Source organism: Phoenix dactylifera, chromosome 1 (assembly GCF_051530095.1).
Source record: "Phoenix dactylifera cultivar Ajwa chromosome 1, Ajwa_hap1_PhDact_Kaust_v1.1, whole genome shotgun sequence".
Taxonomy (NCBI): Eukaryota; Viridiplantae; Streptophyta; class Magnoliopsida; order Arecales; family Arecaceae; genus Phoenix; species Phoenix dactylifera.
The window spans coordinates 36,734,722-36,759,450 of record NC_143190.1 but is presented as its reverse complement, the minus strand read 5'-3'; the positions used below and the strand labels follow the sequence as shown (position 1 = coordinate 36,759,450).

The 24,729-nt window shown below is 40.3% G+C and overlaps 1 long non-coding RNA gene across 2 annotated transcripts; it reads left to right on the top strand.

The window, feature by feature from the left end:
• The first annotated feature begins 4,218 nt into the window (after positions 1-4,218).
• On the top strand, positions 4,219-24,407 carry LOC120108657 (uncharacterized). Of its 2 annotated transcripts, XR_016413150.1 has the most exons (4): positions 4,219-4,491; positions 4,771-4,912; positions 5,192-5,508; positions 24,003-24,407. It is a non-coding gene; the product is annotated as an uncharacterized LOC120108657 (long non-coding RNA). The 2 variants fall into 2 exon arrangements; XR_005509922.3 differs by lacking the exon at positions 24,003-24,407 and having other exon boundaries at positions 4,223-4,491; positions 5,192-5,717.
• Positions 24,408-24,729: the final 322 nt, after the last annotated feature.

The following is a 24,729-nucleotide window of genomic DNA, read 5'->3' as shown; positions in this document are numbered from 1 at the left end:
GGCTGGCGAGGAACGCCCAAACTTTTGGCTAGCGTGGGATGTCGCCGAGGTTCATCGTGGAGAGCGCCCGCTCGCTAGCGAAGGAGCTCAGTCACATCATACCCGATGAAGGGACCTTGACAACTCGAAACATCTGGGGTTTCCATTTTGCTTCGGCAGCTCTCCGTACGGTATTTTTCACCTAGGAGTCCCCACCCCTGAGTTTTTTCAAGATCAACTTTGATGGATCTATATTGGATGAATGCATGATGGATGGTGCGGGTTTTGTTATTCGGGACCCGGACGCCCGGGTTGTAGCTGCTGGGGGCTGTTAGTTATTCGACACCTCGGTTCTTGGTGCAGAGCTGAGAACTGTGTAGGCGGGCCTTCGTTATGCCCGACGCGGCTTACGAGCCAGTTCTATCATTATGGAGGGGGACTCGGCCACGGTTATTAGTTGAATTCAGGGGGGCCCTAGGGGTGACCACTGTAACAACCCAGGACCTCACCCAAAATGGCTAGCCGGAAGTTATTATTTGGGTTCCTTGATCCTGTATAAGTACCCAAGATCTACCCAGCGAATAACCAATGTGGGACTAAACACACGCCCGCACGGGTCCTCACATACTCCCCCTGTTCAAGTCCTGACGTCCTCGTCAGACTAAGAGTTCCAATCCATTTGAATCTAATAACAAATACCACGATCAGCCCGTGATCAGCTCCAATAGATCTGTGCTGCAGTGTCCCCTAATCCACATAGGTTATGGGCTGGGTCCGCTCTGATACCATTTGTAACAACCCAGGACCTTACCCAAAATGGCTAGCCGGAAGGTATTATTTGGGTTCCTTGATCCTGTATAAGTACCCAAGATCTACCCAGCGAATAACCGATGTGGCACTAAACACACGCCCGCACGGGGGAGTATGTGAGGACCCGTGCGGGCGTGTGTTTAGTCCCACATCGGTTATTCGCTGGGTAGATCTTGGGTACTTATACAGGATCAAGGAATCCAAATAATATCTTCCGGCTAGCCATTTTGGGTGAGGTCCTGAGTTGTTACAAATGGTATCAGAGCGGACCCGGCCTATAACCTATGTGGACTAGGAGACACTGCAGCACAGATCCATTGGGGCCGACCACGGGCCAATCGTGAAGTTTGTGATTTGATTTGAATAGATATGAACCCTTAGCCTGACGAGGACGTCAGGGCTTGAACGGGGGGGTATGTGAGGACCCGTGCGGGCGTGTGTTTAGTCCCACATCAGTTATTCGCTGGGTAGATCTTGGGTACTTATACAGGATCCAGGAACCTAAATAATATCTTCCGGCTAGCCATTTTGGGTGAGGTCCTGAGTTGTTACAAACAATACTACTCCTATTACTATTACGCAATTCAATCGTATTCTATCTATAGATTCTACTACCAAAAAAATTCCGCGAATTCTTTTTTGAACATTAAAGTGTGCAGAAGCCATATAGGGGTTTTGCCGGGCCTATTCCTATGCTATCTAAAATAATAAATTAGATTAGGTGATGCCCGTGCCCGTAGGAATTCAGGTGTTTATGTGAGGACCCATGCGGGCGTGTGTTTAGTCCCACATCGGTTATTCGCTGGGTAGATCTTGGGTACTTATACAGGATCAAGGAACCCAAATAGTAACTTCCGGCTAGCCATTTTGGGTGAGGTCCTGGGTTGTTACAAATGGTATCAGAGCGGACCTGGTCCATAACCTATGTGGACTAGGGGACACTGCAGCACGGATCTATTGGGGCTGACCACGGGCCAATCGTGGTGTTTGTGATTAGATTTGAATAGATTTGAACCCTTAGCCCGACGAGGACGTCAGGGCTTGAACGGGGGGAGTATGTGAGGACCCATGCAGGCATGTGTTTAGTCCCACATCGGTTATTCGCTGGGTAGATCTTGGGTACTTATACAGGATCAAGGAACCCAAATAATAACTTCCGGCTAGCCATTTTGGGTGAGGTCCTGGGTTGTTACAACAATAATGACCACCCATTGCTTCGTGACATCTAGGCCATGGCGAGGGAGGGAGGGTTTTCCAGGCCAAACATATCTTCCGAGAAGCTAATGTGGCTGCTGATTGCGTGGCTGCTTACATAGCCAGTCACTCCGGGGATATCGTGTGGGCTGGAGACGGTGAGGTACCCCGAGCACTTCGGGGCATTTTGTTTTATGACTTTATTTGGTACATTCATACCGGTCAGGTATGAATCCACCCACTCTAGCAAAAAATAAAAAATAACTGATTTTTTTTGTATTCGCATACCTAAGTCCTCCTAAGATATAAAAATTAGAGATAGGTTCTGTCGTGGCCTTACATGTCAATTCACCTCTATCGAAGTATCGAGGGATAGGGCTGTCAACGGGCCGAGCTGCTCGGGCTCGGCTCGGGCCCGGCTCGGTAAAAGCCCGGCTCGGGCTCGGCTCGTTAGTCAAACGAGCCCGAGCCCGAGCCCAAAATGAGGTCCGTTTAAATCCGAGCCCGAGCCCGAGCTCGAGCCCGAGCAGCTCATGAGCCCAAATGAGGGCTCAGTCCAATTAACAATTTAATTGGATCCCAATTAAACTTCGACTCAACCCAATTAAATTTTATTTGGCTTAATCAATTTAAATCCTAATCTGATTGAACTCAGTTGAATTTAGATCAGACCCAACCCAAGCTAACCCAAATCCATTTATTTTTTTAAATCGAATTAGATTGGTTCGGATTCGGACCCAACCCGTTAACCCGAACCAATAACCCATTCCCTCCACCTCCTCTCTCTTTTTATTTTTTTTTCTTCTCCTTCCTTCTGGGTTTTTCCAGAAGCTTCCCGCACCCGGTGTGGCGGTGTCCCTCCCCTCTCGCCTTCCTCCTCCGCCGACCGCCGCCGATGCCTCACTGCCTCCTTCCGCCGCCTGAGAAGGAAGCACCCGAGGCCCCTCCCCCTGTTTCTTCTCCGTTTCTCCCCCTCCCTTTTCCTCTCTTTGCCGACTCCTCCACCGGCGAGACTGCGACAGAGGAGGGGATGAGAAGCCCTCCTCCATCGGCGAATCAGAGGAGGAGCCGAGGAGTCCCTCGCACGGGAGGGTCGGGCCACGGCCGGCGGCGCCCGCGGCCGAGCCCGCGGCTTCCTCGGTCGTGCCTGCGGCCGACGCCCGTGCCGACGGTGCTCGCGGCCGAAGCCAGCGTCCGCCACACGCGACGAGGTGAGTCCATTCTTCTCTCTTTTTTTTTTCTTTTTTTATTTCTTTCTTTCCTTCTTTCTTTTTTTCTTCTTCTTTTCTTTCTCTCTCTCCTTCGTTCTTCTCTCCGACGACGAATCGTCGGGACTTGGAACCGAGCTCGGCTGCTCGTTGTTCTCTCCGACAGAGATGGGGACGGGGATGGGGATGGGGATGGCCGGATGGGGATAGGGCGGGCTCGGGCTCGCCGCTCGAGCTCGGGCTCGGGCAAACGAGCTTTACGAGCCCGAGCCCGAGCCGGGCTGTGCCACCCGAGCCCGAGCCCGAGCCCAATACAGGGCTCGGTACCGAGCCCGAGCCCGAGCCCAAGCCAGGAAATTTGTAAAACGAGCCGGGCTCGGTTCGGCTCGTTAACAGCCCTATTGAGGGAGTTAAAACTTAACACCGAATTGTTGCACTCTATTTTACCAAAAAAAAAAAAAATTGTTGCACTCTAACATTTAAGCCCTCTGTGATATAAAAGTCAGAAATACGTTTCCTCAGGGCTCGTTTGGTTCGCGGGAAACATTTTCCCTTCTAGGAATATGATTCCCGAGAAACAAATTCCTAGGAAGAGGATGCCTCGGAAAATACTTTTGGCATGTTGGTTGACCATGGGAAAGTGACAAATTTGCAAAGTGCTTATGTTTGGTTGGCCATTCACTTTTCTAGGAAAGTTATGTATAATTTCTATTATGCCCTTAATAAAAATTAGGTTTTTAATGCCTCTTTAATGCTTCTTTAATGCCGAAGGAATTTTTTGGAAAAAGTAAAAATTGAGTGATTCCCGCCTCATGGAAAAGTAACTTTCTCATGTTTCTCATGGGAAAGACTTTTCCATGAAATGTGGGAATCATATTTTCATGAGAATACAACTTTTTTTTCTCTCTTCTTTGAAAACTCCAACCAAACAAGAGGCATCTCATAACTTTCCGTTCCCTCCTTCTTTTCCCGCGAACCAAACGAGCCCTCATATCCCCGATATCAGCCGCATGAACCTGCGATGGCGACGGCTCCGGCTCCGGCTCCGGCTCTTGCCTCTCTCTCTTTCTCTCTCTCGCTCTCTCTGAACCCATGACTCCCCACCGTCAATCTCTCTGAGGGCCCGAGCCGCGCCCTCCTCTCTCTCTCTCTTCCTCATAGCTCATCCAGCGCTTCCCTCTATGCGATCCCAAATCTCCTCAGCGAGGGTAGTTTGAAACCCTTTTCCGCTCAACTGGATTCGATCTGCTCCTCTTTTCCTGAGGAATCTTCGAAATTTTTCGGGAAATTTTACTCGCTGGTATAGAAAATTTCTCTTTCCTCACCCTGATTTGTTGGAATACAAGGGATCCGGTGTTCTTGTGTTTCTCTTTAGTTTTTAGTTGCTACTGCGTTAAATCCCCAAACTTATTTATTTATCTCCCCTAAAAATCAGCTAATTAATTCTCAAAATTTTCATCTTTTCCCCTCCCGATTGATGTAATCTCAATGCTTGGTGAGTTGTCTGTGACTCGCATAATCATATTCATGGATTAATTGGAGATTCTCATTAATGCCCGGTCCTTGTTCTCCTTCGCAGTTCCACTGGGAAGTGTAACCTCTAGTATATGGACATGCAATGCCAGCATAAGGCCCAATGGCTGATGATATTTGGCCTCTTTTTCCTCTTGATCTTAACCAGCAATTGGGCATGTCATGCCGCTGCTTTGTCTTCTGACCAGGTTAGCATGAAAACTTATGATTTGCATTATGGGCTGCACCTGAGTCTCCTAACATTTTTTTTTTGTATTGCTTTTATTATAATTAGGTAAGATAATAAGTTTGGCAAAGAACTTGTCTTTGAGTGTTGTCTTGCAGGAAATATATGCTGTCTTTTTATTCATTGTATCTTTTTGCTATATAATTTTGGTCCATAATTATCTTTTTATCATTATTTTTGGTCATTGCTTTAATTATAAATTATTAATAGTTATATTTCCATATACTAAATTTAATGTCAGGTGAGCAATGTGTGAAGCGGTGATGGGAGAATCTTTGGCTGTTTGCCATGCTCTTAATCTTACCTTGCCAGCTCTTATTTTGATCACCGCAATAGCCTGCAAGCTCATCATATTCTAGCAGCAAAGCCAATTGATTTACTCCTTGACAACTTCCCCCTGCAGCCTTTCTTGATGCTGCTGTTTTTGAAGACTCGAATCTAGAATTACCCTCTTCTCTGTCCAACAGATCAATTGTTGAAATTCAAATGGATATTAGGAATGACTTGTTGGAAAACTATGAAACTGTTATTCAGTCACCGCCGCATGCTAGATATCCGGTGAGTTTAAGAAAAAAACAAAAAAGTTACGACACGTTGTTTTGGAGTGTTTCATGTTATTTAAAACTTTGTTTGTATAGTTTTGGTGGTTGTATGCTGAAACTAGCATTTTATATAATTAAAATTTGTAATTTTAATTGGTGAATTGTTTAGCGGATGCATATAATGTACATATCAAACTTAAATTATTGAAAGTTCATTACATTCAACAACTAGGAAGCTCTCAATGCCAAACGTGTCGAGTTTTTTTCCTCATCATTTCGTGTACTGCTAATGAACTTCTTAACTTAATTGTATGCATATAGTTGGAGAATATGATATTTCTTCTGTACAAAAGGCATGCTTATTATTGTTCTGATGGTGTGTTGTATTGAATTTTCAATACGAGTCGGAGAATTGTCTCAAGTCCAATCATTGATATATTGGAATATGGGCCACTATTGAAGCCTTGGGTTGTGAGATGCCAAAGGATAACAGAAACTAGAAAAATTATACATGAAGACCATTATCAACCTTCATGCAGTGGTTAGCATCATAAAGATGAAGCAAAAAATTTTGTGTCTATCAAAATATATAAAATGTGATCAAAGGCAGGTGGGTAGGGTGGTTGGGAGTGTGTGGCCTTATATCGTGAAGCAGAGAATTGAAAGTCTGACTTTTTGAGGAGTGAGACAGAAAAGCTACAAATTTAAATCCCTACAACGTCCCTAAACTTGATTTAAATCTGCGCAGGGCCTCCTTTACCCATCTTAAAACTGGAATATGACATCTGGACTCCATCTTATTTATTAAGGAAATACCAAACCAACCCTGAGGATTGAAAATTGAAATATCTTATTCTCGTGTTCTTTACTGACTCTTAAGATTTTTGGATTCGAATGAATCAGAGATAAGAAAAGTTGAGGGAAGAAGTTAGAAACTATGTTGCTGACTCTTTGGCTTAGCCTTAAGTTCCGATTTTACACGGGTATTGTAACAACTCAAGACCTCACCCAAAATGACTAGCCGGAAGGTATTATCTAGATTCCTTAATTCTGTATAAGTACGCAAGATTTTCTCGGCGAATAACTGATGAGGGACTAAACACATGCCCGCACGGGTCCTCACATGAACAAGGAGTGCAACACGAGGACTTCCCAGGGAGTCACCCATCCTAGTACTACTCTCGCCCAAGCATGCTTAACTGCAAAATTCTCATGGGATCCAGTGCATCAGTGCTGGTACGAGGACCCGTGCGGGCATATGTTTAGTCCCACATCGGTTATTCGCCGAAGAGATCTTGGGTACTTATACAAGATCAAGAAATCCAAATAATACCTTCCAGCTAGCTATTTTGGGTGAGGTCCTGAGTTGCTACAAATGGTATCAGAGCGAACTCGGCCCATAGCCTATGTGGACTAGAAAACACTGCAGCCGGGTTCATGGAGGCTGACCACGGGCCTATCATGGTGTTTGTGATTAGATTTGAATCCTTAGCCTGACGAGGACGTCAGGGCTTGAACGAGAGGAGCATGTGAAGATCCGTGCGGGCGTGTGTTTAGTCCTACATTGGTTATTTGCCGAGGAGATCTTGGGTACTTATATAGGATCAAGAAACTCAAATAATACCTTTCGGTTAGTCATTTTGGGTGAGGTTCTGGGTTGTTACAGATATTGGTTCGGCACTGGGACATGTACCAACACCCACACCCACATCCAACATACATACCCGAGTCCATGTCCAAGACTGAGAAGAAGGTGCATTCTTATGGGCATTGTTCTCATTTGTTGCATTCTTATGGGTGCCATTCTCAGTTGTTCTTTTTTGACGAGCCTCCTCTAGGGGCACTATAATAAATATGCTGTCTAGAGGGGTGTTACCTTTCCCGGAACAGATGACTCTCCTATTCTAAGAAGAGGAAAATGATTATATAAGTAGAAAGACGAACATGATTCTCATGGTGACAAAAAATGCAACTAGAGCATGAGGAGGAAAATGATAAGAACCAGCTTGGAAGGATTCAAACGGCATGTCCTTTCTCCTTTGCTTGTCATGGAGTTTGCCGTCAATGAAACTTTCCATTCACAGATCAAACTTCTACAACTAATTCTGGTGCTCTACAAGATTATAAGAAGATCAGCAACATACTATTCAAATACTCACCAAACTTTCCAATTTAAGTTGATCTTTCTCCTATATATGTTCTGATAAATAAAAGGAATACATGGATAAAATCAGATCTGCATTTGTTGATTGGTAAACATATGTCAAAATCATATATTTTTGAGATGATGGATTAAATTGCTTTTGGCAATTCAAATCCCTATGCTGGTCTCTCTCTCATCATTAGTTGGACATAGCATAGCTATCTATTCCAGCCATTTTCCTAGTAAAACTCTTCTATGTCTACTATCATGGACTAAGAGTTATGTTAATAGAATCTTTTAACTGTATTTCTAGGAATGCACCCAATCCCCTCCTCTTTTCCTCCTTTCAGTTTTTTTTTTTTATTTTTATCAAGTAGATGATGTATATGGAAACCACCCATTTTGGGAATAAACCTTCCCGTGTGTTTGTCTCTGCCCAAGGTTTTATGTTATAATTTTGCAATTGTTGTTGAATGGATTTCCAAAGCTAATTGGCATCATTTGAAAGATTTAAATTTTGGCCAAAACCAATCCAAATTTACTATATTTTCAACAAATTTTGCTATCTTCAACTAAAATGGCAGGGGTTTCAACCAGTTTTAATTGTGTCTCAAGAAATTGATTAAAATTTCTGAAGACAAACTTAAAATAAAATCTTAAGTAATTAGTGTCATGGGTTGCTCTATTGTTACCTGAGTGTCATGGGTTCAGAACATATAATAGGGGTAAAGCTGTGTACTTCTAGCCCTCCCCAGACCTCATAGTGGTGGGAGCCTCATTCATAGGAATGCCCTTTTTTAAGTAATTAATGTCATTCTAATGACATTTCTATATTTCTTTATATACATGTTTGTGTATGTAATTAGATTTATACTTAAGTCATATCTTCATTTCTTTGAGTTAAAAAAGGAACACACTCTTGAGCTATAAAATCTAAACCCTGAGATAGATTTTCTTATTTTTAAATTTGGGCTTTTTCCTTTTAGGTTAGAAACTTTTGTTTCCAAGAATCTTATGAGAAAGGAAACTCCTATAAATGTTTGAAAGACACTTGATACAAGTGAAGAAGATGAGTTTGTGGAGTAGATCAAGACCTAGAAAAGAGGACTTGAATGTTTTGAACTTGGCTTTGAGCTCAAATCTCATAGAGACTAGAATGTTCATATGTTAAAAATGTCATCAAACATATAATCATAGTTTGCACTTTGCACTCTAAAATGTTGTGATCCATGAATTTTTGAACTTAAAAAAAAATCTTGTCCTGGCTTAAACAACCAGAAGAATTCTACACCAAAAAAGGTACCCAAGAAGTAACATAATCTAAACTAGCGTCTATCATATTTTCTTGACTTTTATTTATTATTATATTTATTTCTTTATGGAAACTGCCATAACTAGGGAAAACAACTAAAATTACTAAAATCAAAATTTATATGGCCCAATTGAGGGGGGCTGAGTGTCATGGAACAATCAGAATAAAGCCTAGGTATTACAAAACTCCAACTAATGAAATGCGCCTTTTCTCAACAAGTGGATGCAACAAATATTGCAGGACTACCTTGACCGTTGGAAGATCCGAATCTCAAAAATGTACTATAGGAGTCCATTAGGTAGAACCTTGAGAAGAGAACTTACTCTGTGAATTGAACCTCTTCTTCAAATCTGATGATAACATAAAATTTTGGAAAGGTAGGTCATTCTAGAACTTGAGAAACAGCACCTTCTCCCAGATTTCTTCTATGTTTGTGATGAGGATATTCTAACTTCAAAGAACTTGATCATTAATTCTTGTCACACATGATTCTGAACAGAACAATGATAGCGATCTAGCAGCATAAGTCGCCCATTTAACGACCATCCTCCATGAACTCAGGCTATCCACTTTCAACAAGGTATTCTAGCACAAGAATTCTTGTGACCAGTTCATTATGAAGTCTTATTACTCCTTCAACACCTTCAAACCAAAGCCTTTTGGCTAACCTAGAAACAAATATAATGGCTGGTGTTGCCTAAGGTGACAAGCCAGGAGGGGGGGGGGGGGGGGGGGTGAATTGGTTTCTCTTAATTTTAACTAACTTACTTATGTTAATTGATGAGTTAGTGAAATAAACAAATCACAATACAAACAACAAGAAGTATAGTGGTTCGGTGCTCTCCTTAGCACCTACGTCCACTCCCCAAGCGACCCCTTGGGAATTCACTATAATCCCGCAGATTACAATTGGATTGTTTTCCGGGCTCACAATCCAAAAACCTTTACACTTTAGTTTTTCGGGTTCACCAAAAACCTATGTTGGTTTTACGGGCTCACCAACGAACCTATGTTGGTTTTTCGGGCTCACCAACGAACCTTTACAATTGGTTTTACGGGTTCACCAATCAACCTATACCGTTGGTTTTTCGGCTAACCAACTAACCTTTACAAGGAGTTTAATAAACAAAGAAAGAAGATTTAAGCTCCTCGATGAGCAAATATAATAATATAATCTACAAAGAAGAGTTTAGAGAATAGTTATCGCTTGATGTGACTTCTCTCTTCTTTGTCAAGGATGCTTCACTCTTCAAGGGTGGATGGAGCTCTTAATGACTCTTTGAATCTGCTCAACCACTTTCTTTTGACACTTGAATGAAGCACTTGGATGAAGAAGATTAGGGCACTTTGTCTTTCTTGTGTACTCTTTGATATTCTTGCAAAAGGATGTTCTCTCTGATGAATAGTGCCACTTTAAATAGTTTCCTTCATCCATTGGACAAGCCCCAATGGTTAGAATTCAAAAACTAGCCGTTACTCACTGTTGGAAGGACAAAAAGTACTTCTGCAGAACTAGCCGTTATGTTTCTGCCCGTGTTTGGGTCGGCTCAACCTGTCCTTGGGTCGACCCAACTTTCACTTGGGTCGACTCAACCTTTCCTTGGGTCGACCCTCTCAGAACCACAGAAACTTGCAATTCAGCCTTCCTTCACTAGGGTCGACCCAACATTTCTTTGGGTCGACTCAAGGTTCAGTTGGGTCGACTCAACTTCTGTTGGGAACCTGCCCATGCCGCTGATATTTCAAAAATTTTTTAGATGGCAGCGGAATCGGCATGCACGAGTTCGACGTTCATCGCATGAACGTTGTTTCGAGACCTTTCGTAATTAGGTAAGAATTAAAACTTTTAAAACTAATAGGAAGATCAAATCTTCACCTTGCGCAGGTAGATGATCACCGCAAATCTGAATTCGTGGTTTTGGAAGAGGGTTCGTTTGAAGCCGTTCAAACGTCCGGCCTCTACGGGTATCCACACGAAGTAGAGAACCGATCAAAGCTTTCTTGTCTTCCCGGGGTGCTAGCTCCCTTGCAAAGACTTCTTTTGATGGTTGATCTCCTCTCTTTCAATCAACCCTCGATTGTGCTTGAGAGGAGGAAGAGGAAGAAGAAACTCAAGGAAGAAGAACACAGCTTCTGCAGCCTTCTTTCTTTTCCCCGCGTTGGAAGAAGGATTGGAGGAAGAGGAGGCGGACAAGGCTCTCTTCTTTTTCCTTCTTGTTGGCGGCTGAACCAGGGAGTTGGGAGAGGGTGGCGGCAGCAAGGAGAAGAGGATTCAATTGCTTAGGGCGCCGGCCCCTAGTCCTCCTTATAAAGGGATTGGAGCTCCTAACTTTTAGGAGTTCCAATGACAACTTGCCTAAGAAGGGGGGGGCGCCGGCCCTAGCTTCTTCATGTCGCCCTAGCCAAGTGAGAGGGGCTGATGTCCCTCTTACTTGGTTAACCTAATCCTCTTCCAAAGAGGATTAGGTGCCTCTCTCATGGTTTAATCCCAATCCAATTAGGATTAGCCAAATTTGGTTCAATCTACGCTAGTCCTAATCCAATTAGGACTTGAATGAATCATGACTCAATTGAACTCTTCAATCCTAATCCTATTAGGAGTCATGTTGATTCATTAGATTAATAATTAATTTAGACTTAAAGAATCCTAATCTAATTAGGATGTATTTAATTTTAGTCCTAATCCAATTAGGACTCTTATTTGAATCCGAAGTCCTAATCCAATTAGGATTTCTAGGAATCCTACTCCAAGTAGGAATCCAATTTTAATTCAAAATTCCTAATCTCATTAGGATTGTAGGAATCCTATTCTAAGTAGGAATTCCAGTCCTACTCCAACTAGGATTCCCAGCCCTAATCCAATTAGGACTCTAGGAATCCTACCCGAAGTAGGATTTGTGTTTAAGTCTAATTAATTAATTCCCTTTGTTCACTTCTTCAACTTCTATCAATCAAATTGATTTCTTTGTGATTCCTAATCACGATTTCAACCATCGGATCGGTCAATACTTCTAGTGTGTGTGACCCCATAGGTTCTATTCTGACTGGTAGTGAGATATATTGTGATCTCTATCACTATATCATTGAAAACTCCTTTCAATGGGTTGGAACGATTCCAACTCAACTCATTAGGGTTTATCGATCATCAAGATAATCCCTATGAGTCCCACCATCCACCAGTGACACCTAGCAGCATGTAGTGGCTACCCAGCAGAATGGAATGATGAACCTCTAGGTGCAGTTAACATGTGATACAGTCCTACTATCGTGGATCCCTACAGGACGGAGGTCATGGACAACTCGTCAAACCCCATCGTCTGTCATATGTCAAGATTTATTCGACTTGAGTTCGCTAATGGAAAACTCTTTTTCCACTTTATATTACTGCCCTGGCCAAGGTCTTAGAACTCAGTCTAACAAATCACATAGGATCACTTCTCTTCTATCAAGGTCGATAGATTCCTTATAGGTGCATACCCTACTCCTACAGTGAACTTACTGCAGCCAATCTACACTGCATGGACCCATATGGCTAGAGACCATGTATGTGTGCAGTCAAACTACAATAATCTCACTGTGAGTAGCCGAAGCACCGCAGGTCAAAGGACCAGTCACACTACTGCAACATCAAGCAAGTCACTGACGAGTGGATAGACATCCAAGTGACTTCTTGTCTTGGTCACGCTCAGTACCCTTGTTCTCTAACAAGCACCTGCACTATCACTTCAGTGTCCCTACACTGTGGACTCAAGTCTCGTCCATCCAGAAGGAAAGTGATCTGTGCACTGATCGGATCGATCACCGTCCTCGTGATGATCCATTGATCAGGAGCATTTAGAAATTAATCACCAATGATACATGGCTCAAATTCTCAACTCTTGAGAATATGTATCATCATCTTATTAATTTCTTGGACGATTCATAGATACATAAACAATATGAATGAAAAGATGCCTTTTATTTATTCAATAATAAATAGTCAAGTACAAAATTATGTCCCTAGAATCAACAATGTGTCAGCCAAATTGGCTTCTAGGGCATACATCTAACAACTTCTTCTTGGGTCGACCCTCTCAGGGTTTCCAGAGAACCTTTTCTGTCATCTGTTCTATCTTGCCTTTCGGTCGACTCTCTCAGGGTTTGGGTCGACTCAAGCTTGGGTCGACTCAACTTCATCGTGGGTCGACCCTCTCAGTATTTCCAGAGAACCATTTTCTGAGTTGTTGAGAAGCTTGAAGTTTGGGTCGACTCATGCTTTCCTTGGGTCGACCCAACTTACTGTTCATCTGTGCCATTTTTGCAGAAGTGTGCCAGATGCTTTCTTGATGTGCCGGGGTCGACCCAATCAACCTTGGGGTCGACTCAATCCACACTTTGCTGCGACTCAAGGTTAGATTCATCCAAGTAAACAATGAAATGCATCTTTAACTTGTTATACAAATATACTGAGAGTAACAGACTTATAAATGAAGTATCGAATTAACTTATAACATACTCTCGATTATTGCTTGTTAATCATCAAAATAACACTATCATCCTCAATCTCCCCCTTTTTGATGATTACAAAATATAGAGTATGAGCCTATTGATACTTGTCTTAAGATTAGTTTTAAAAGGGCTCAAGTTGCTGAATTTCAACTTTTCAAATATGAGAGTAAAGTCTCCCCCTATATCATTCAAATATTTCCAATTTGACTTTTGAATTGCTCCCCCTTTCATTTATATTTCATTAAAGATGAAACTCCAAAAATTTGAGATAAAGCATGAGTTTCAGGTTATGTATCGAGGTGTGAAAGGTACGTACCAAATTCTGAAATTCTATGTGCCAAATTCTGAAATTTGATAGAAATTTTTGATTTGATCATTTTCATTGTTACAAATTGCTCCCCCTTAAATGTATATGCTTTTCCATTATAATTTTCAATTTGTTTTACAAGTTATTTCTCTTTTCTTACACAACTTATTTCTCTTTCTTTACTTCTCTCCCTTTTTGTTATCATCAAATAGGTGCATGGGAATAGACACAATAAATAACAGACATTCAAACTTCATTGATCAAAATAGGAACATTTTAGTACAATAATGCCAAAAACAAAAACAAATACAATGTTCCTCAATCAAAGTTTAAAATACATGATCAACACAAAATACATATGAGAACTAGATACCTATCCTAGGCTCTAAACAGAAATACTAATATCAGCCTAGGGAGTATCTAATGGCTGGGATCTAGTCCTCATCCTCCTAGTGTACGTGGCGAGGGGAGGTCGAGCCTGATGAGACTGAGTCTGGCGTGGAGCACGATAAGCTGGATGACTCTGTGCCGAAATCTCTGACTCAGCAGCCTGTGGCACAGATGGTCCATGAGTCTCTCTCTCTCCGTAGAGCTTCCATCTGCTCCCTCAGATCACTGATATCAGCAGACATGATGTCTAATCTGCTCGTCAGCCCATCAGTGATAGTCCTCGCCTGAGCTGACAAAAGCTCTGTCATCCTACTTCAGAACTCATCTGTATCTCCCGCAGGAACAGATGACGATGGTCCAGCCTCTGAAGGTGCAGTAGAATGATCCATATGCTCCTCATCCTCAGGGATAGGGTCTCCAATATCTGGTGCATCACCCTCTGGTGCATCACCCTGAATCCCTGCTCCAGTATGAACCCACTGCCTGTTCACTTTCTCATAGCCCATGCGTATAAGTGATCGTGCAGTGTATGTATCAGTATGAAGTAGCTGCCTGGAGTTCTCCCCCTCGACAGATATGTCGTGCTGTCGGAAGATCAAGGTGAGTATCATACCATAAGGCAGGGATACTCTGGAGTTATAGATCACCTTCCTCATCTGCCTCAGGATCATGGCCGGGAGATTCAGGGGAATACCCTGAATAATATGCTCCATCACTACTAGATCTCGCTCTGTGATGAGATCAAATCTCCCGCTCTTCGGAAATAAAATCCTATTTATGATGCTGAGCAATAACCTCATTTCTGCAGAAAGAGAACTTGCTATTACCTTCTCCGAAAAGTCGAAGTCTTCATTTTCCATTATCAACTACAGGGCTCTCATCTTGTTTTCAGGCTTTTCTGGAGTGGCTCCTTCGCAGGGGAGATGAAGCAACTCACTCAAACTCTCCTCGGAAACTCGAACCCTAACTCCTCGAACTTCCGAAATGAGCCCTCTCATTCCAGTTTTGAGGAAGGCATAGAACTCCCGAACTAGTCCGGGATAGATCATCACATCTAGGGAGCAAAGATACTCCCAATCTTGCCTTTGGATCCATTCCCTCAAACGGAACCCTTCTTGATCAAAGAACTCGGAATGGATTCTTCTCCCCGTTGTAACCGGTCTCCCCGCAAACCTTGCAAGTTGTACTGAGGGGGAGGGAGGAGGAGGTGGCTCTGCACGTGCCTCACGTTGTGGAGACACTGTAGATGGCTCCGTAGCATGTCTTTCCTCACGTTGGATCCGTGAGACTCTTCCGGATCTCTTGGCTACGGCTTTTTTGGGTCACATTTCTCCAAGATCTTGAAGTAATCTAGTGTTTGGAGTTGATTGGAGGAGTTTGGAGAGTGGAGAATAGAGTTTTCAGAAGAGGACAAGGGCAAACAGTGCCCTAAAAAAGCTCTCGGGTCCCCCTTTTAACAGTGGGGTCCCGACGTTGGGTCGACTCAAGAATTTTCTTGGGTCGACTCAACATTGGGTCGACCCTATTCTGGGTTGGGTCGACCCAAGTTCAGAATTTTTTCCTTTCTTTTCCTTTTTGCTTCTAAAAATTTTCCTTACTTCCAATCCTTACAAATTCTTTCTGGGACAATGATACATGAGTAAGGAATCTATATATGACAATTTTGACTCATGTTTCATGGGTTTTTAGAAATGGGAGGAATGTATCATGAGACTGCTTGCTCCCTTTTATATCTCTTCAATAGAAAGGATCACATATGCCTAATTCCCTCCTTAGCGTGCAGAATCTATCTTCACTTAAGGGTTTTGTGAATATGTCGGCTAATTGTTTTTCAGTGCATATATGCTCAATACATATGTTTCCATTTTGCACATGATCCCTAATAAAATGATATCTTATTTCTATGTGTTTGGCTTTAGAATGCTGAACCGGATTTTTAGTAAGGTTGATGGCACTAGTATTATCACACTTAATAGGAATATTATGTAGCTTAACTCCATAGTCCTCTAGTTGTTGCTTAAGCCATAGTACTTGAGCACAACAACTACCAGCAGCTATATATTCAGCTTCAGCTGTTGACAGTGCCACTGAATTCTGCTTTTTGCTAAACCATGATACTAAGTTGTTTCCTAAGAATTGACATGTTCCACTAGTGCTCTTCCTATCTAATTTGCATCCAGCAAAATCAGCATCTGAGTATGCAAGCAAATCTAGACATGAGTCTCTTGAGCACCATAATCCTATGTTCGTAGTTCCTCTTAAATATCTAAGGATTCTTTTAACAGCACTTAAATGTGACTCCTTAGGATCTGATTGGTATCTAGCACATATTCCTACACTAAATACGATGTCTGGTCTACTAGCAGTAAGGTAGAGCAAGGATCCAATTAGTCCTCTATAAAGCTTAATATCAATACTCTTTCCTTTTTCATCTTTGTCTAGCTTACTAGTAGGATTCATTGGAGTGCCTACTCCCTTATGATTTTCATTCCCAAACTTCTTTAGTATTTCCTTTGTATACTTAGTTTGATGAATGAAAATACCTTCTTTAGTTTGTTTGATTTGTAATCCTAGAAAGAAACTTAGTTCTCCCATCAAACTCATTTCGAATTCTCCATGCATTAGATCAGCAAATTTTTTGCAAAGAGTATCATTTGTGGCACCAAAAATTATGTCATCTACATATATTTGTACCACTAATAGATTTTCGTCCTTTCTTTTGAGAAACAGTGTTTTATCTACATTTCCTCTACTAAAGTCATTATTAAGCAGAAATTTGCTTAATCGATCATACCAAGCCCTAGGTGCTTGCTTCAATCCATATAATGCCTTATGTAATCTAAACACATGATTTGGCAATTCATGATTCTCAAAACCAGGAGGTTGCTCTACATATACTTCTTTCTCTATAAAACCATTTAAGAATGCACTTTTTACATCCATTTGATACAATTTGAAATCCATGAAACATGCAAATGCTAGAAGTAATCTAATAGCCTCTAATCTAGCTACAGGAGCAAATGGTTCATCAAAATCTATCCCTTTTTCTTGATTGTATCCCTTAGCTACAAGTCTAGCTTTATTTCTTATAACTAACCCATTTTCATCTAATTTATTTCTAAAGATCCATTTTGTTCCAATTACAGAGTTATGCTTTAGTCTTTCAGTTAATGTCCATACATTACTTCTTTTGAATTGATTTAATTCTTCTTGCATGGCATTTATCCAATTAGTATCTTTTTCAGCTTCTTCATAAGTCTTAGGTTCTAATTGTGAAACAAAAGCAAGATAATCATTCAAATTTCTGAGAGAGGATCGAGTTCTTACCCCTTGAGATGGATCACCAATGATTAAGTCTTTAGGGTGTCCAGATGCATACCTCCATTCCTTTGGCAAGTTTTGAGATTGTGGTGGCACGCAATCATCTCCCTTATCTTGAATTGGCACGTCATCAATATTCAACTTTTCAAAGTTAATAATTCCTGTATCATCATCAAGAATATTTTCTTTCCTAGCAGACTCACTATCAGACTCATCAAATATGATATTAACTGACTCTTCGACTACAAGGGTTCTTTTATTGAATACTCTGTATGCCCTGCTAGATGTGGAGTATCCTAAGAAGATATCTTCATCTGACTTGGCATCAAATTTACTTAGATCCTCCTTGCCATTGTTTAAGATGAAACATCTACATCCAAATACTCTAAGATATTTAGCAGTTGGTTTCTTATTCTTCCAAAGTTCATAAGGAGTTTTCTTGGTTATTGGTCGTATTAAAACTCGATTTAGAATATGGCAAGCAGTGCTTATAGCTTCAGCCCAAAAGTACTTTGGAAGATTTGACTCACACAACATCGTGCGTGCCATTTCTGCCAATGTCCTGTTTTTCCTTTCAACAACCCCATTTTGTTGAGGCGTTCTAGGTGCTGAAAATTGATGTGAAATACCATTTTTATTACAAAATTCTTCAAAGTGTTGATTTTCAAATTCAGTACCATGATCACTTCGAATTGCTACTAAGGTGAGCTTCTTTTCATTTGTGATATTATTATAAAGTTTCAAGAATTCTGAAAATACTTCATTCTTATGTGCCAAAAATGAAACCCATGTATATCTTGAGAGATCATCTACAATAACTAGTCCATACTTCTTTCCTTCTAGACTCGCAGTTCTAGTGGGTTCAAATAGATCCATGTGTATGAGTTCAAAAGGCCTAGTTGTTGATACTATATTCTTTGATTTGAAGGATGATTTAGTTTGTTTTCCCAATGAGCATGGTCCACAGATTTTGTCCTTTTCAAAAATCAACTTTGGCACATCTTTTATTAATTCCTTATTGACTAGTTTTGATATTAATTCTATACTAGCATGTCCTAGTCTACGATGCCAAAGCCAACTTGTTTCATTTTTCTTTTCTTCATTAGTAATTAAGCATAATCCATTTTTCTTGCCTAAATCATGTAGATCTACCATGTAAATATTTCTTTGCCTTTGTCCTACAAGTACAATGCTATTATCTTTAGGATTTGTGATTATGCATACTGATGCTTCAAATGTGACTTTAAATTCTTTATCACAAAATTGACTTATGCTAAGTAGGTTATGTTTCAAACCCTTAACTAATAAGACATTTTCTATGAAAATAGATGGAGTAATGAAAATTTTACCCTTTCCAATGATATACCCTTTACCATTGTCTCCATAGGTTACTACTCCACCCTTCTTAGATTCCAAGATGACAAATTGGTCTACGTCACCGGTCATGTGTCTTGAACAGCCGCTATCTAGATACCATCGTTTTTCCTCTTTATTAGCTGCAAGACACCCCTGCAATAAAGATCAAGAAAGAGCTTTAGGTACCCAAACTATGTTGGGTCCTTTAGGGTTAGTACTTGATGTTCCTTTTGGAACCCAAACTTTCTTGAATTTGAGCTTATGATTATTACTCAATTTGTTTTGACTGGATTTTCTATAGTTACATTCATATGCTTTATGTCCTGATTTATTGCAGCAATGACAAATAATATTTTCATTTTTAGCTTTAACAAAAATGTTCTTTAAGTATTTTTGATTCCTATTTGTTTTATAACCTAATCCAGCCTTATCATATACAGCTTTTTGACTATCAAGAATCATATTTAATTTGGTTGAACTAAGTGTAAACTTATCTACTAAGGATTTATATTTTTCAGCATACTCTTTTAACTTGACATTTTCAGCAATTAGATTCTTGGTTTCATTTGTGAGTTTCCTACTTAATGTTTCATAGTTATGAGATAGTTTTAGCTTGTCTTTGATAAGAGATTGATTTTCTTCTTTTAGAACTTTATTTTTATTGATTAGTTTTTTATCTTCTTCCATTAGTTCTAAAAATACATCATGTAATTCATCAACAGTAAAATCACATTCAAGTTCAGAATCTACCTCATCGTCATTGGCCATATGACACATTTGGGCCGTCTCTTGATGATCTTCCTCTTCTGAACTTGACTCCTCACTTTCACTCCATTCAGCCATGAAGTTCTTCTTTTTCAGTTTTCTTGCCATCTATTTCAATTCTGGGCAATCTATCTTATAATGCCCAGGTTTGTTACACTCATAACAAATAGGAGTTTCTTTTTTCTTTTCTTTGTCCTTACCCTTTTCTTTGCTTAAGCTACCTTTGAAGAAGGGTTTCTTTTTATGAAATCTATTCTTACCTCTCATAAACTTTCTGAATTTTCTTCCAAGCATAGTCATTCCTTCTTCATCCAATTCATTATCATCATCTGAATCTTCCGACTCAGTTTGTTGCTTAGGGGTGGTAGACTTCAGGGCAATGGGCTTTCTTCTCTTGACCTCATCTTCTGAATTTTGCCTTATGGTCAACTCATGGGTCATGAGTGATCCTAGAAGTTCCTCTAATTGTAGTGTGTTGAGGTCCTTAGCTTCCTGAATTGCAGTTACCTTGGCCTCCCAAACTCTTGGTAGAGACCTGAGAATTTTTCGCACCAATTCAGAGTTAGTATAAGACTTTCCTAAACTTTTAAGCCCATTTATAATTTCAGTAAAACGAGTAAACATATCAGTTATGGACTCAGTGGATTCCATTTTAAACAATTCATACTTGTGTACTAATATGTTTATTTTTGACTCCTTAACTTGATTAGTCCTTTCATGAGTGACCTCAAGTTTGTCCCAAATTTCTTTTGCAGAGACGCAAGTAGATATTTTATTAAATTCACTTACATCTAATGAACAGTAAAGTACATTAATTGCTTTTGCATTTAACTGTGCTAATCTTCTATCGCTTTCATTCCAATCCATTTCTGGTTTGGGTATGATAGTGCCCTCTATATTAAGTGTGGGTGTGTGAGGTCCTCTAGTAATAATGTACCATAATTCATAGTCTAAAGCTTGAATGAATATCCTCATCCTAGCTTTCCAGTATGTGTAGTTTGTGCCATTAAATAGAGAAGGTCTATTTGTGGATTGCCCCTCACTCATAATACATCCCACTTGGGTTGTCATGATCTTTAACTCTTGATTGTGAGATCAATAAGTACTATTGGAGCACCTTGCTCTGATACCACTTGTTGCCCAAGGTGACAAGCCAAGAGGGGGGATGAATTGGTTTCTCTTAATTTTAACTAACTTACTTATGTTAATTGATGGGTTAGTGAAATAAACAAATCACAATACAAACAACAAGAAGTATAGTGGTTCGGTGTTCTCCTTAGCACCTACGTCCACTCCCCAAACGACCCCTTGGGAATTCACTATAATCCCGCAGATTACAATTGGATTGTTTTCCGGGCTCACAATCCAAAAACCTTTACACTTTGGTTTTCCGGGTTCACCAAAAACCTATGTTGGTTTTACGGGCTCACCAACGAACCTATGTTGGTTTTTCGGGCTCACCAACGAACCTTTACAATTGGTTTTACGGGTTCACCAATCAACCTATACCGTTGGTTTTGCGGGCTAACCAACTAACCTTTACAAGGAGTTTAATAAACAAAGAAAGAAGATTTAAGCTCCTAGATGAGCAAATATAACAATATAATCTACAAAGAAGAGTTTAGAGAATAGTTATCGCTTGATGTGACTTCTCTCTTCTTTGTCAAGGATGCTTCACTCTTCAAGGGTGGATGGAGCTCTTAATGACTCTTTAAATCTGCTCAACCACTTTCTTTTGACACTTGAATGAAGCACTTGGATGAAGAAGATTAGAGCACTTTGTCTTTCTTGTGTACTCTTTGATATTCTTGCAAAAGGATGTTCTCTCTGATGAATAGTGCCACTTTAAATAGTTTCCTTCATCCATTGGACAAGCCCCAATGGTTAGAATTCAAAAACTAGCCGTTACTCACTGTTGGAAGGACAAAAAGTACTTCTGCAGAACTAGCCGTTATGCTTCTGCCCGTGTTTGGGTCGGCTCAACCTGTCCTTGGGTCGACCCAACTTTCACTTGGGTCGACTCAACCTTTCCTTGGGTCGACCCTCTCAGAACCACAGAAACTTGCAATTCAGCCTTCCTTTACTTGGGTCGACTCAAGGTTCAGTTGGGTCGACTCAACTTCTTCTTGGGTCGACCCTCTCAGGGTTTCCAGAGAACCTTTTCTGTCATCTGTTCTGTCTTGCCTTTGGGTCGACCCTCTCGGGGTCTGAGTCGACTCAAGCTTGGGTCGACTCAACTTCATCTTGGGTCGACCCTCTCAGTATTTCCAGAGAACCATTTTCTGAGTTGTTGAGAAGCTTGAAGTTTGGGTCGACTCATGCTTTCCTTGGGTCGACCCAACTTACTGTTCATCTATGCCATTTTTGTAGAAGTGTGCCAGATTCTTTCTTGATGTGCCGGGGTCGACCCAATCAACCTTGGGGTCGACTCAATCCACACTTTGCTGCGACTAAAGGTTAGATTCATCCAAGTAAACAATGAAATGCATCTTTAACTTGTTATACAAATATACTGAGAGTAACAGACTTATAAATGAAGTATCGAATTAACTTATAACATACTCTCGATTATTGCTTGTTAATCATCAAAATAACACTATCATCCTCAGCTGGCAATCAAAAATACGATACTAAGATAATTATAGAAGAAAAACCTTACAAGAGGAATTGGCCATGACTTAATGGATGCTTCTTTTGTAGTCATTCCTTAGGAACTACCCCCTCTCTTTTCTTAGTGCTCTTACTCCCATGGTCTGAAATATCGATTTCAATACCTGTACTGATATCATGTTGCCACAGTATCGAAATGGGTGAATTCATGATACCCACACTAGATACACCCCGCTAACGAGTATCTGTTTGCTACCGGTGTAGTACAATAAGCCCAATGTCAGCAATATGGTTTGGTATAGTGAACCACGTGGTTCCAATGAAATTTGGAGGTCCTTCAAGCACCTCTTGTATATCCAAGGCTGTCCAAGTTCCTACTGCTCCTTATGGACATTTGGAGAATAAAATGAGTCTACAAATATTGGCGATGATGGGATTTCCTAGTTATCAGCCTCCTTTGGTGCATCTACCATTTGGATTGAATGCACATAAACTTTGAAACCAAATCTACCTCATCCAGACAATTAGCAAAGATCTCAAATTAATTGGCCAAAGTAATTTAGTGAGTGAATTATGTTATGGCAGAGCATGTTTAGTGCTTTTAGCACTAACAAGTATGAGAAAAAAAAGTTGTAGATCCAAAGGCTTATGTTCATACAAAAGTAATACAAGTGATTGATTTTGTTGCATCATTCTTGCACAATACAAATGACACGGAGAACTATTAGATCCTATATCAGAAGAAATCATGTAAGGAAGGGGATTCCTATTTGTACAATTGGTACTTTGAACTTGGAACGAGGATGAAGAAATTAATGATACTTCTTGATCTTTTGAGTTGTTCCACTGGATTAGTCACTCAAGATCTTTGGTCTTCACTTGCACCAATAAAAAAATGGGATCATTTTGAAACCAAATCTACCTCAGTTAGATAATTTGCAAAGAATATCTAAAATTAACTGGTGAAAGGTAGTAATTCAGTTAGTGAATTATGTAGTGGCAAAGTGTTTTTAGTGCTTGTAGCACTAACAAGTATGAAAAAAAAGTTGTCGATCTAAAGGCCACGTTCATACAAAAGTAATACAAGTAATTGATTTTTTTGCATCATACTTGCATGATACAAATGACTCAGAGCACTATTTGTAGTAGCAGTATCGAAGTGATCAGACATCAGCCATATCAGTGCAGTAGCGCGGATATTGCAAATTGCATGCCATGTTCTTATCCAATATACATCATACATTCATACTTCCCAGATAAGGCTAGGATATGAGTTGCATACTTGTTTTGGCAGATCCTAGTTTTTTTTTTCTTTTTTAAAGGCTTCAATACTTCCAACTATGCTGGAGATGTGTAGCACCTCCAGGGATGAGGAGGTGCTCTCTTCTTTTAATCAATGTTGACCTTTTCAGGATCGCTGGTCAATTTTAGCCTGTGGTATTGATGTTACTATATAAAGTATAGATTGTAATCTACAAATTTAAATGATCACTAAATGATGAATTTTGTGGATGCTGATGTTTATATATAATAGACAGTTATTATGATGTCTAATATACATATATATTTATTAGTGTCTTCCAACTTGTCATATCCTTTTTCTTAATTTATCAACGTATTCAAATCAGAATGTTGCGGCATTTTTTATTAGTGTATATGCTTTCTAATTGATGCATGAAGAACTTGGGATACTAATCTCAACTCTTCAACAAGCACTTGCATAAGGACACTGCAAAAGGTTGTTGGAATATCGGCGTTATATTTGTATGCCTTCTACTTGTTCTCATATTTGGCTAACCAATTACACATATTTCATAGTTCTGAAAGTGGTTAAAAGGGGAACACTCATATTTTTGAAGATCCCCTTTCTGGGATATAGGAATTATCCATGAGCTTCTTGAGGACAACCAGTTCAAAGTGTCAGATGGCATGAAACATTTACCGTGTAAGGAGGAGCATTCTCATGCCTGTGAAGTGCCACCTATGCACAAAGCTTGTGTGCTCCCACAGAAGTGCACCACTGTCCTCGTCGGCCGATCACACTTTGGACAGCCATTGCAAGCATAAGCCAGTGTAAGCAAGTGGCCACATGTGCTCATGGTCTTTTCCTATGAGTTCAAACTCCAGAGAGATAATAAATACCATCAACAGCCAGTTTGCTGCATACCATTAATGTTATTTAAGTATTAAATTAGTCATATAATATTTAATTTCAAGTTTTTAGTGGGAGTATGGAGGAGTCAGAGCCAAGAATCTTAAGTACATAATTTAGAAGCAAGTTTGTTTTATTAGTTCATTCAGAGACGACATTGGACTGAATTAAAGCCGAGCATCTTTAGTCCTATTGGAACCAGAAATTATTAGATAAACAAAATGGAGAAACTAGAGAATTTAAAGCCATATAAAGCTGTCCAAATTATGATTAGCAACGAGCTACTTATAATGTTAATTCACTATAAGGGCCTCTTAATATTTTTTTCTGTCTTAGGTTGGACTTCTAAATGATAAAAGAGGAAATGCCAAAAATTATGTTAGGAGATAGACA